General features: G+C 45.2%; 1 protein-coding gene across 2 annotated transcripts in view; it reads left to right on the top strand.

Moving 5' to 3' along the window:
- Positions 1-13,299, top strand: part of Dlgap2 (DLG associated protein 2) — a 691,629-nt gene that overhangs the window by 517,501 nt on the left and 160,829 nt on the right. The window lies entirely within an intron of this gene.

Below are 13,299 nucleotides of genomic sequence, written 5' to 3'. Positions count from 1 at the left end.
TCACCTCTCTGAGACACAGTGTTGCTAGCTGCACTTTGCCCTGAGAAGAATGGCTGTGACCCTGCCAGGATCACAAATGGAGGCTGTCCTGTGGCTCCCTCATCAGCAGGCCTTCGGCAGCCTCAGAGCTATTCAATCCACCGTGGTGTCTCTTCCGCTTCTGTCAGGTAGAGGACTCTGGAGATGGTGGCTTCAGAAGTAGCCAATTTATCAGTAGAAACTGTTGTTTTAGAGGCTGACAGCTTTGCTAGCAATGACGCTCTATACCTGCAGTCCCAGTGTTTGCAGGACCAGAACAGGAGGATGTACGTTTGTGGCCATCCTAGGATACATTTTTTTAAATGAAGAAAAGGGGGACAAATTATATTTAAAAAAAAAAAATTCACTGTTTTTCAGTAAATTGAGTGTTTTAAGTAAGAGAAAATATCCCTAGGGCCAGCATGATGGCTCAATGGCTCAGTGCAGTCCCTGCTGTACATACCTTATGACCTGTGTTCAATTCCTAGAACCTGTGCAAAGCTGGAAGGAATGAACTTACTCTGCAGAGTTGTCCTCTGATCTTACACAGATCTCATGGGCTTCAGCGCCTGTACCTGCACATCATACATATGCACACACACACACACACACACACACACACACGCACGCACACACACCACACAACCCCAACTGCCATAATAAATAAGAGCTTTCAAAAAAAAGCACATCTAAAGAAATACTTTATTTTCATTAAGAAATGAAAATGGCTGGGCAGTGGTGGTGCACACCTTTAATCTCAGCACTTGGAAAGCAGAAGCAGCTGGATCTCGGAGTTCAAAGCCAGCTTGGTCTACAGAGTGAGTTCCAGGAAAGCCAAGGTGACACAGAAAAACCCTATCTCAAAACAAACAAACAAACAAAAAGTCCACACATTATTTAGCTAGGCAGTAATAGGACACGCCTTTAATCCTAGCACTTGGGCAGCAGAGACAGGTTGATCTCTGTGAGTTCAAAGCCAGCCTGGTCTACAAAGCAAGTTCTAGAACAGCCAGAGCCATTTACAGAGAAATTCTGTCTCAAAAAACACAAACAAAACAAAAAAAGCAAACAAACAAACAAAAAAAGAAATATGAAAACGGGGGCCTAGAGAGATGACTCAGCAGTTAAGAGCAGTGGATGCTCTTCCAGAGGACCAGATTCAGTTCCCAGCACCCACAGAGCAACTCACAAACATCTGTAACTCCAGATTCAAAGGACCAAGTGCCTGCTTCCAGCCTCACTACACACATGCACATGGTACATATTCACAAATACATATGTGCAGCACAGACATTTGTATACATGCGAGAAAATAAAAGGTCCAGAAGTGCTCAGTAAATGGCAAATACCGTATGACTCTGTGATTGAGCCGTAGTGGTCTGTGCATTAATGAGGTCACCGTAAGGAGTCTGCACCAATGATGAGCTCAGGAATCCTACACGCCTGCAGTGGATAGGTGAGTACTGGCTAGCAGGCTGCAGTGCGCCCCTCCTGACTTCAGTGGCCCCTGCAATACCAGCCTATAGACCAGCAGCTCTATCCAAAGTACCCTCTTTTCTATCTCTGTCCCCTGGTTGGTCCTACACATAGATTCCTACTCTGCCCCCCACCACCTCTCTCTCTCCCGTGTCTGTGTGTGTGTGCGTGTGTGTGTATGTGTGTGTGGTGTATTTACACATTTGAAATTATTAGTCTTTGAGAGTTTTATAGAGTGTATTTTGATCACATTCGACACCGTCCCCCAACTCTTTCCAGATCCACTCTGTGTCCCTACCCACCAACTTCATTTTAAAGCCATCGCCTGCAGTCTGTGCTGCAATCTGTGCTGTATACTCTTGGTGTGTGGTCATCAGCTGGAGCAATTTGACCTACAAGGGGCTACACACTTAAAGAAAATGGCTTTCCTAAAAACCATCAATTACCAATAGCTCCTCAGCTACGGGGAGACTTCACTCTCGCTTCACTTCCCTGTGCTTGGATTTTGTCTGACTTCAGCTTCCACTAGTCCAGTACAGGATGTCATAACTTCTGTGAGCTCATGTGGGCAAATTTCTTGTATCTGAAAGACACTGTCTTGTAGTCATCCGCAGCCTCTGACTCTTACACTCTTCCTGTCCCCTCTTCCTCAATGATCTCTGAGTCTTAGGAGGAGAGGACATGGCACAGATACCTTGTCTGTGTCTAAGCATTCTATAGTATCTTATTCTCTGTGCCTAGACCAGTTGTTGGGTGTCTGCATTAATCACCATCCGAAAAAAGAAGCTTTTCTCATTAGGGTTGAAATTTGCACTAAACTATGGGGTAATGATAAATCATTAGGAGTTGGTTTAATGCTATGCCCAATTAGCAGGATAATAAAAGTAGGTTCTCCACTAGACCTATGATACATCTATCCTTACATTCTTAACTCTAATAATGGTGCCAGGTATGGGTTTCATCTTGTGGAGCAAGCCTTAAATCCAACCATAGAGCGGTTGGTTATTCCCATGACGTTCATGCCATTATTGCACCGGTAGCCGTGTCTTGCCATGGCAGTCATTATTATACCCCAGAATTCACAGCTGTATAAGCTTGGTGATTAATTTCATCTTCTGGCAATATGACTAGCACCTTACAACACCATTAAAGCTAACTAGTAAGGATGACTCTTCCAGGTCAGTACCAGCTTGGTAGCTCTGGTTTCTGTGGACTCCTATATATGTTGTCTTCAGCAACAGGGACTTAGCAAGTTCTGGAGGGTAACCAACAGCACTAGCAATCACCTGCAATATTCAGGAACCTATGGGACCTCAATGGCCAACAACTCCAAGAGAAGTAACCAATCCCCAGCACTAGGCATTTTGCTTATTTGTCTATAGTATCTAGTTGGGGCATTGTTGAACCATTGTAGGGTGACTCCATTTAAAATATCTTTTAAGCTTGTGTGTGTGTGTGTGTGTGTGTGTGTGTGTGTGTGTGTGAAGCTTCTTAAGTAGTAGGTTTTCTTATACCTTTTCAAAATGTCTTTAGCATTAGCCGTCTCTCCCTTACTCCCTTCCCTACCCTGCCCTCCTATTCCTATTCTGTTTAACCCTTCCTATTCTGTTAGTCTCCTTTACCCCTTTATAGCACTGCTGTCCGTCTCCATCCCTTGAAATTCTGTCACTGCCTTCATAGCCCCTGACTAGTTTTGTGACCTCAAGCATGTGATATAGATATATAGATGAAATTGCACACATCTGTGATGTCTTTACATTCCATCTCAATTGTTTTTAGATATTTACTTTTAACAATATCTGAGTTGGAGGGATTGCTCTTAAATGATCATTGTAACCCACAATGAGTTCTTTGGTTGGCATACAAGAGAGTCATTACAGAAAGAGAATAAAGAATCTGGGTAGCTTTCTTTCTTTCCCTGTGGAATATCCCTCTGATCTCTGTGGAGGCTCTGTGTGCATGAAACAGGCTTTAATGAGAGCTATGTGGCAGCTATGAGTCTATACCATCTCTAGAAACACAGATTTGTGTCCTAATTAGCATCTCTAACATCGTCAATACAAACAGGACAAGCTGATGGCCCTGCACTAGAGCTTCAGTTCTGATGAGACAGGTCGTCCTTGCAAGTGTGTTTTAAACCCACTTCACTTTGAAAAGAAAAGATATTTGATATTTACTAAAAAGAGTATCTCCTTTCAAGCAACTTCTCTTCATCTGTGTCTCTCGCCATGTCTATCTCCTCTCTCGTGCAATGTGTAACTTTACAACTAAAGCCCAACACCTCCCCGCAAGACCATCTTCTCAAGCTTCATCCTAACGCTTCCTGTCTTCCCAGCATGGGTTCACAGCGGCAGCAGAACTGGTGTCTGGAAACTCAGTAACTCTGCTATTTGCTATCTTCTTCGTTAATCTTGTTTTCAAAGGCATGTGTATTTTAATAGTGTATAAAACTACTTTGCACTGTGGTTCAGGGAAGCCATAAAAGCAAAATGTCCCAGCATGCTGTATTCGTCCCCAGTCCCTCATATGACCTTCTTGTGCTGTCTTCTCAACAGTGTGTTTGGAAACATATAATTTTTGAGTTTTTAGTAACTTGGCCAGTTAGGTTTATTGCTCTGAATATATGTGTATTTCTGCACAGTAAGGGACCAAACCTTTGCCACATTTTGTAGTTTTGGGCAGTATTATGCCTTCCCTTTTATTGTGTTTGACAAGATGTGATGACTGATAATTCATTGTTTTTGACTTTCAAAATTGACAGCTTCCTTTAGCTCAACCTAATACGTTTATACAATGGCTATTACTGCTATTCAGGATAATGGCTGAGATTCAGGAAGCTAAAATTTCCTGCAAACTGGTGTGTAACATGTGCGGCCTTTTATCTATCCCAGAGGCCCTCTGCCTTTCAGCAGAGTGGGCCTAAATGTTGAGAGGCTTTAGGCAGAGCCCAGGGTTGCAGTGCGTTCCCTCAGGAGGCAGTGTTCTCACTTAGCTTTGGGGATGTGACTGTGATGAACATAGATTGTGAAATTGTCAAAAATAGAGATTCAACCAGGAAGAAAGAAGAGAGCCCTGGGTGGCCCAGGACAGCACGAAAGGTCAGTGCAATGACAGTTTCCTGTAGCGACCACACACCTTTCAGGTTCTATGTAGCTCTTGGGCCTGGTGACCTGGCCACCACTTCCAGGAGGACGATGCACCTGCCCTAGAGAGAACCTGAAAGGACAGACACTGCGCCTAAGGTAGCATCTACCTGTGCATCGTAAAGCTGAAGCTCCAAGGTGTGCGCTAACCGGACCTATCTGAACCTGTCTTGAAGTCCTGACGCCAAGCCTCCAACGAGTACTGTAGTAGAGAAATGTTTGAGACCCACTCTTCTGCATGCACCTGTTTGTCACTGTCGGGAAAACCTTAACTGGGCTTGAAGCCATTGCTTCCTCAAATTAACTGCAATATCAAGCATGTGTCACTTGCAAAATTGATGAATCGCGTGTGCGTGTGTAATGTGAACAGAGGCGGCACTCGGGAAGCCATGTCAGCTTTCTTGGGAGTCCCTCTTTGGGCATTTTATAAAGATATTGCTTTCTTAAGGGGAAGCAAAGCGAGCTGACAGAGGTGCGTCCCTTAAGATCTCTTTGTAGGTAGAGAAATCAGAGGCTGCCCAGGTCTTGTCGTGTAGGTGGGACACCTTGGTGCACTGGGACCCCGATGCTAAGCAACAACACAGCAAGAACAGCTAACTCACACTGCCAAAGATCACTCCTCAGCTCTAGTCCCAGTCATGTTACCTTTGAACAGAAAGCACTGTCATTGTAATAAAGGGGTCTGTCAGTTGTCGTATCCAAGACTCCATTGTACCTTGGTTCCAGAGGCTTCCTCTTCAATAGGTGGGCGGGGATTGTTACTCGTTGTTTTGAGTAGCTGTGGAGAAATCAGACTGCTAACTCCAAGACTTGTATTATATTTATGGAGCAGATGTATAGTCAAACACCTGCCAGGCCTTCTAATGCCTGACATTTTTGTGTGTAGTGCTCAAAGTGGCCCCTTGGAGAGCATGCTGCTATGGTTTATTGGCAAAGCCGGTGGCGACCAGGAGAGGCGAGAAGTACACGTCCCATCACAGGCTGCAGCAGCAAGTGTAGGCTGGACTGATTACCCTTCTCTCCCACCTGACTGCAACTGCCCTTTTGCCAGCAGCACAGGTTATAGCCACCATCATGTGTGACACCTGCTTATGGTTTCAGTGACTGAGCTTTAACTTGGAATGTCGCATTTAACCCTTTTAATAAATTGTCTTCAAAGACAAGTTTTGTGTGTATTTTCATTGTATTGTATTGAGGCAAAGCCCCCACAGCTTTCAAGTGCAGGTGCCTCCGTTTGTGCGCAGGTTCTTTTTTTTTTTTTTTTTTTTTTTTTTTTTTTTTCAGGTGAGTTTTTTTTTTTAATTTATTTATTTATTAAGGATTTCTGCCTCGTCCCCACAACCGCTTCCCATTTCCCTCCCCCTCCCCCGATCAAGTCCCCCTCCCTCATCTGCTCGAAGAGCAATCAGGGTTCCCTGACCTGTGGGAAGCCCAAGGACTGCCCACCTCTATCCAGGTCTCGTACGGTGAGCATTCAAACTGCCTAGGCTCCCACAAAGCCAGTACGTGCAGTAGGATCAAAAACCCACTGCAATTGTTCTTGAATTCTCAGTATTCCTCATTGTCCGCTATGTTCAGCTAGTCCGGATTTATCCCATGCTTTTTCAGACCTAGGCCAGCTGGCCTTGGTGAGATCCCAATAGAACATCCTGGGATCCGGAGTGATTTTCACTTTGCAGGTAGAGACTGCGGTGTCAGACCATCCACTCTTCCATGCAGCCTGTGTGGCTTCCTTTGCTGTCTCCACATGAAGTCTTCGGGGCCCTCAGTCAACCATACAGAGAGAATTAAAATGTGGGGAAACCACAGCTGAGTTTTATGACTCATGAACCCAAGGAGGCCATGTGCGTGCGGCTTGTGAGTAGTGGCTGGCGATGCTGCCTAAGATGAGGGACACTAGAGGGGCTCGTGAAGGGGGATATTGGCCAGGCTCGCATTAGACACAGTGCTGTCCTTCTAGGTCCAACACCACAAAGGCAGACGCGGGGGTAATCCAATTGATTTCTCTTGTCCTCCTCACACAGCCTGCAGGCTCGGCTCCACAGCACACGTTGCTTGGCAACAGGTGCTCATAGGATGAAGACACAAGCCACGGAACCACATCCAGCGTGGTTCGCTGGCCACTTCCTGGAGAGACATTATGTCTGTAGAACACACCGGACTCCCTGCCTCGGGAGCGCCTGGCCTCTGTAGATGCCACGCACAGGACCCGTTCATCTGCGAGGAAAATACTTCATTTTTCATGTGAATCATGCAAGCATTGCTTGTCACCCCGCTGCAGGAAGTCTGAAGCAGCAACCAGTTGAGCCTCTAGCCAGGCTCTGGGTAGATGAGGAGAGGGCATGTATTGATGCTAGCACACATTGCGAGACAGCTCTGCTGTGTGTATTCTAGCACATGCCTACAAGCAACTCAGAGAGGCGGAGCCATGAGGAAGTACTGGCCTAGTCTGTTGCATCCCATGGTTGTGCCTGCTCCTGGGAGCCCCTTAGGTGTTCTGCATGGGCTCAGCACCTAGAAGTGATGGGAACAGAAGCAGGTAGGGGCAGTTTCAGTACAGGGCTCCTGATGGTTCTCATATATTGCTGCCCTGTAGCACCAATAGGTGTCTCAGACTTCACTGAGGATGCAGGCGGTACAGTGAAAGAGTCAGACAAGGCAAACTGGATCCAGGAAACAGGACTGATACCACCACATCAAATCGCACACACTATGTGCTTCTAGAACCATCTGAGGACTGGCATGAGCAGCACTGCCTGTACAGTGAGCAGCTGGCCGTCAGCATGGAATTTAGGAGAGCTGTGTGTAGTATGAGCCTGGCACATACAGAAGAGTGGAGGAAGGACCAAGCACTAGTGAACAGTGATGCTGATGGCTCTGTTTGGACCATTCTTATACCTTGTGAGTTTCTTTCCATTTTGTTGCCTAAACACTGTTAGAAGCCACCAAGACCCTCAGAAACATGAAGGTTATTTTTAGTATTATTCCCAAGGAAATAAAAATATTCAGGCCTTGTTATTATGGAGGAAATAGCCAAAGTTCAGGAGAGACACATCAATACAGATGTGCTGGTACCTACAAGCCCCCTTCATGGGGCAGCAGTGAATCCCCAGCCTCAGAGGGCTTCATTGCCAGAGACGATGGGAGAGAGGACAGAGCACTGAGTACAGGACAGGCCTGGGGTGGAGTCAGAGAGAAGGAACATTGCTGTAGCTCCTGCGTCCTCACTCTGAACATCTAATGCCTTATCCCCTGCCTTTCCTCACTAACACAAGAGATGCAGAAGTAGAAAGAGAAATATAGAGGAACAGGAAAATGCTAGTTACAGATCAGGAACCGGCCTCTCTGAACAGGCCTTCCCGAAGAAAGTGAACCACTCTTCAAAAACAATTAGTGCCCTTCTGCTGGCTGCCGAAATCAATTAGCCATGTGTACATTAGCACACAGCTTTTACCCAGCATGCACCCTGCGAGCCGTATGGAAAACAGTCAGAGGGTCAAGGCAGATAGTGAAAGAATGCATTACAGTATTTGCTAATTTGTAGGAAGCGCTTTGCTTCCCCTCTCCCCCCCAAAAAAATGGTTGCACCGTGTTGACTTGAATAGTTTAAAATGACAGCTTGGCACCAACCATGCTAGCTGCTCAAGCAGTAACAGAGTGTACACTTGACCTTGGCCTCCGTGTTCCGACAGCCAAGAACACACTTTCCTTCTGCGTTGGAAATAAGCCCATCAGAGCTGACATGACAGGACAGTGCACAAAGGCAGTGGTTCTGAGGATGTCTACCTAGCATAACAATTGTAAACCTCAATCTCTCTTCAGAGCCCTCTGTTGGTGATTGCAATAAAGTAGTCCTACACAAGCTCAGAATGGAGTTTAATAAATGGCTCTTTATTTAAGGGTCAACTCACAGATCACAGTCCTCTGCATGAGTGGGGACCAGGAACCAAACCCAGTAGCCAAGAGAGGCTGCATATGGTTCTACATCTGTTTTTATAGTGCCCAAGGCTACACCCAAAGTAGGCCAGCATCTCAAAGGCCATTGGCTGAAGGAGTTCCCTCCAGCAGCCCTCAAAAGTTACTTTTTGTGCCCAGGATCTACCTAAATCTTAATTCTAGCTCTTTCTGGAAGATGTGAGTGTGCAATGGTCAGAATGAGAATGACCTCCCCTCATAGGCTCAAGTATCTGAATGCTTACTCATCTGGGAGTGGCATTACTTGAAAAGAATTAGGAGGTGTGGCCTTGTTGAAGTGGGTGTGGTCTTGTTAGAGGAAATGTGTTCCTGGGGATGGAGTTTGATATTTGAAAAGCTCAAGCCAGGCCCAGTGTCTCTCTCTCTCTTCATGTTGCCTGCAGATCCAGATATAGAATTCATAGCTCCTTCTCCAGCACCGTATCTTCCTGCCTGCCGCCATGTTTTCCACAATGATGATTATGGATGAATCTCTGAATGTTTATGTAAGCCCCAGTTAAATGTTCTATTTTGTAAGAGTTGTCGTGGTTACAGCATCTCTTCAATAGCAATAGAACAGTGACCAAGATAGAGCAAAAAAGTCAACCAAGTTGTTAACTAAAATCCAGAATAGGAGAATTTTAAGTCATCGCTGTGATATCTGCCTGGTTTTTGTATCTCTGTCCTGATCTGAGAAGGAAATCTTCCGTGTCTCAGTTTCACAGTGAGATGGGACATAGGTTTTGTAGCCACTCTCCCTGTAATGGCTACAGTGTAGATCAGAGCTGACATTGGGGCAGGAGAATTTGTTTGATATTTTGAAGTTTTTCTTTTTTTAAAAAAAATATTTTTTTAAAAAAAACTATTTTTTCTCATTTTACATATCAATCCCAGTTCCCACTCCCTCCCCTCCTCCCGTTCACTCTGCCTTCTCCCCATCCCACCCCCATCCACTCCTCAGAGAGGGAAGGGCTTCCCATGGAGAGTCAACAAAGTCTAGCACATAACTTTGAGGCAGGACCAAGGCCCTCCCCACTATATCTAGGCTGAGCAAAATATCCCTCCATAGAGAATAATTTCCAAAAACCAGTACAAGCAGTAGGGATAAATCCTGATCTCACTGCCAGTAGCCCCACTGTCTAACCCTGCCATACAACGTTCATCTACGTTCAGAGGGCCTAGTTTTGTCCTATGCTGGTTACCTCACTGTCAAGCTGGAGTTGGTGGGCTCCCATTAGCTCAGGTAAGTTTTTTAGTGGATATTCCCATCATAGTCTTGACCTCTTTGCTCGTACTCTCACTCCTCCCACTCTGACTGGACTTTGGGAGCTCAGTCCAGTGCTCCACTATGAATCTCTGCACCTGCTTCCATCAGTTGCTGGATGAAGGTTCTATGATGACATTTAAGATAGTCATCAATCTGACTACAGGGCAAGGACAGTTCAGACACCCTCTCCACTATTGCTTAGGGTGTTAGCTGGGGTCATCCTTGTGGATTCCTGGTAATTTCTCTGGTGCCAGTTTTCTTGGTAACCCCACAATGGCTCCCTCAATCAAGATAACTCTTTCCTTGCTCTGTGTCTCTGTCCTCCCATCTCAATTATCCCATTCCCACAAGTTCTCCTCCCCCATCCCCTTCCCTCCTCTCCCTCTTTCACCCTTCCTTCTTCCCACACCCCCATACTCCCAATTTGCTCAGAAGATCTTGTCTATTTCCCCTTCCCAGGGGGATCTATGTATGCTTCTCTTAGGGTTCTCCTTGCTACTTAGCTTCTCTGGGGTGGTGGGCTATAGACTCATTATCCTAAGGACACAGTCAATAACACAAAAAGGCAACCTACTGCATAGGAAAAAGTCTTCACCAGCCCCACATCAGACAGAGGTCTGATCTCTGAAATATATAAAGAACTCAAGAAATTAGACATCAAAATACCAAGTAATCCAATTAAAAATGAGGTACAGATCTAAACAAAGAATTCTCAACAGAAGAATCTCAAATGGCCAAAAGATACTTAAGGAAATGTTCAATATCCTTAGTCATCAGGGAAATGCAAATCGAAACGACACTGAGATATCATCTTACACCAGTCAGAATGGCTAAGATCAAAAATACCAATGATAGCTTATGCTGGAGGGAATGTGGAGTAAGAGAAACACTCCTCCGTTGCTGGTGGGGCAAACTTGTACAACCACTTTGGAAAACAGTGTGGTGGTTTCTCAGAAATTTGGGAATCAACCTACCACAAGATCCAACAATACTGCTCTTGGATATATACCCAAAGGATGCTCAGTCATACTACAAGGACATTTGTTCAACTATGTTCATAGCAGCATTATTTGTAATAGCCAGAACCTGGAAACAGCCTACATGCCCCTCAACCGAAGAATGGATAAAGAAAATGTGGTACATCTACACAATGGAGTACTACTCGGTGATTTAAAAAAAAATGACATCTTAAAAATTGCATGCAAATGGATAGAACTAGGAAAAAAAACATCCTGAGTGATGTAACCCAGACCCAGAAAAATGAGTACAGCATGTACTCACTCATAAGCGGATACTAGCTCTAAAGCAAAGAAATTTTTTCTTAAACTACAATCTAAACCTGTCTTTGAGAAATTATTTTAAACTAGAGCTAATTAGGTAGTTCTGTTTTAGACTTTTCTAAAAACATGGCTGAAAAGCTAAACATTCTGAGGTTTCAGAAGGCTGGGAAACAGACCAGAGAAGACCTCTGCTAGTTCTGAGTGTGGCAGTCAAACGCAGACAGAGGAGCCCCGGGGTCATGTGAGGGGCCAACCTGACACAGTCTGGCTCTGTACCCTAGGCTTCCCATCCTACCCAGTCATCTTTATGGAGCCCCAGACCTGTGTCACGTGCCAAGGTTTTCCTTGCTGTATTTTTCAAGTCTGCCATAGAAAACAGCCATAGAGTGTAAAGCTTATATAGCAGAAATGTAATCCTTCAGAGTCATAGAAGCCATGTAGCCAAAAAAAAAAAAAAACCTACATATTGGTAGGTGGCTTCTGAAAGAAAGGCACTGAGGTCTGCTCCCTTCCTAACTCTCTGTGCTTCCAGTAGCCTTATGAGTGTCCCTCAGCTGTGGACATGTCCCTCTTCTCTGCCACTGCCTTCTCAGTCCCTCTGCATGGGTTACTCCTTGTAAGAATAGCAACTGCTGAACCAGGATCACCCTTCTCCTATGTGTCCTGTCAAGGTCATATCATGGGTTCTGGAGATGAAGGCAACAATGCATCTTTTTGAGCAGAATTGATCACGTGACGTGTGTTACTACTCACCCTTTAAAAGACTGGGCAGGAAAGGCTAGGAGATGGAGCCTATTTGTCCCCAACCCCCATGATGGCTTGGTGGATGCGCAGGGTTGGAATGAGTAACTCATCCCAGTTCCTGCCTAGGGAACTGGAGCAGTTAGCATTACTGAGAGCAGCCAGGTTTCCAGGAAGCATTGAATAGCCATGTACTCTGTGTGTGTGTATGGAGAGAATCCTGGCTAATAATACAGAACTGCTTTCATTTTTTTTAGCTACTACTGGCAGGATTTTAGGGCATTTCACCTTTTTAGGATTTACACTTGGTCCACTCAGATAAGTTTTTTGAAGGAGATTTTGGGGGAAAGATGATCTTTTCTTTTTCTTATTTACTTTGTAAGAGGTTAATGGAGGTTAATTGGATACCAGTGGCTACTATTGAGGCTTTCACCTGCTCTTGCTTTTTTTTTCCTCCAAGTTCTCTAGCAGGGTGCACACATCATGCAGTGTAGCCATTTTCTGATTTTACCCCAAGATTGTTTCCAAGGCTAGAAGTACCTGCTCTTCATTGCCTGGTAATTCTGCTGAATTGGTTACTGGGTTCCCTGAAGGAAACCCCAACAACAGGTCTTAATGAAGTTTTCCAGAACTTAAAAGGAAAAAGCTTTGAAGACTCCACTTTGGACCTCCTCTATGACAGATGGCCCAGGAGTATTTCCCCAAGAACTATAGAAATAAGGAGCCCTGTAAGAGTCAACCCTGGATAGTTAAGCTACTCGTGTCTGTGTGATGGATGTGGGATTCCTTTTGTTGTACGGTGGGCTTTTGTCACATGATCTCCATCAAGTGAGGTTCTCAGCAGTGGATGGTCTGTCGAATGCTTCCCTTCATTTCCAGAGTCACCCTCCAGCTCCATGATGAAAGATGGCCTCATCCAGGCCTGTAACCAAGGTCCCCCTCCAGGGAGAGCTGGAATTCGATCTACCGGGTTGGCACTGTGACAGAATGGTTGATAAATATTTTTAATATCGCCCCTTCCAGGTGTAGCATTTTGCCACATCATCCCTACATACTGTTTCCATAGATGGGCTCCAGTGACTAAACCAGGGGGCTTGTGACAGCAAAAGCTCATGCCAGTCCAGATAGTCAGCATTCAACGAACTCTCCAAGTCTCTAGGAAATATTAGTCAAAAAGAGTCACAACCCCTTTCTAAATCGTCCATTCTGGGCTGTAGTTCTCTGATGAAGGTATTACCTCCCAACCATTTCTTCCCTTTCATTGTCTCCACCATCCCATCAGCCTGTTGACCTAGGCATTGGTCACCATCATAATGTCACCAGGTCATTGTCAAGGCCTCATGTGCACCTCCACACTGGACCTTGTCAGGCCTACCTTGTTCCCATCCTTTGGAGCATCTACTTCCCCTCTCTCAATCAG

Source organism: Microtus oregoni, unplaced genomic scaffold (assembly GCF_018167655.1).
Source record: "Microtus oregoni isolate MIOR12 unplaced genomic scaffold, Mior012 000024F_ref0000369, whole genome shotgun sequence".
Taxonomy (NCBI): domain Eukaryota; kingdom Metazoa; phylum Chordata; class Mammalia; order Rodentia; family Cricetidae; genus Microtus; species Microtus oregoni.
The sequence above is the reverse complement of the archived record's forward strand: the minus strand, read 5'-3'. Positions and strand labels throughout refer to the sequence as shown.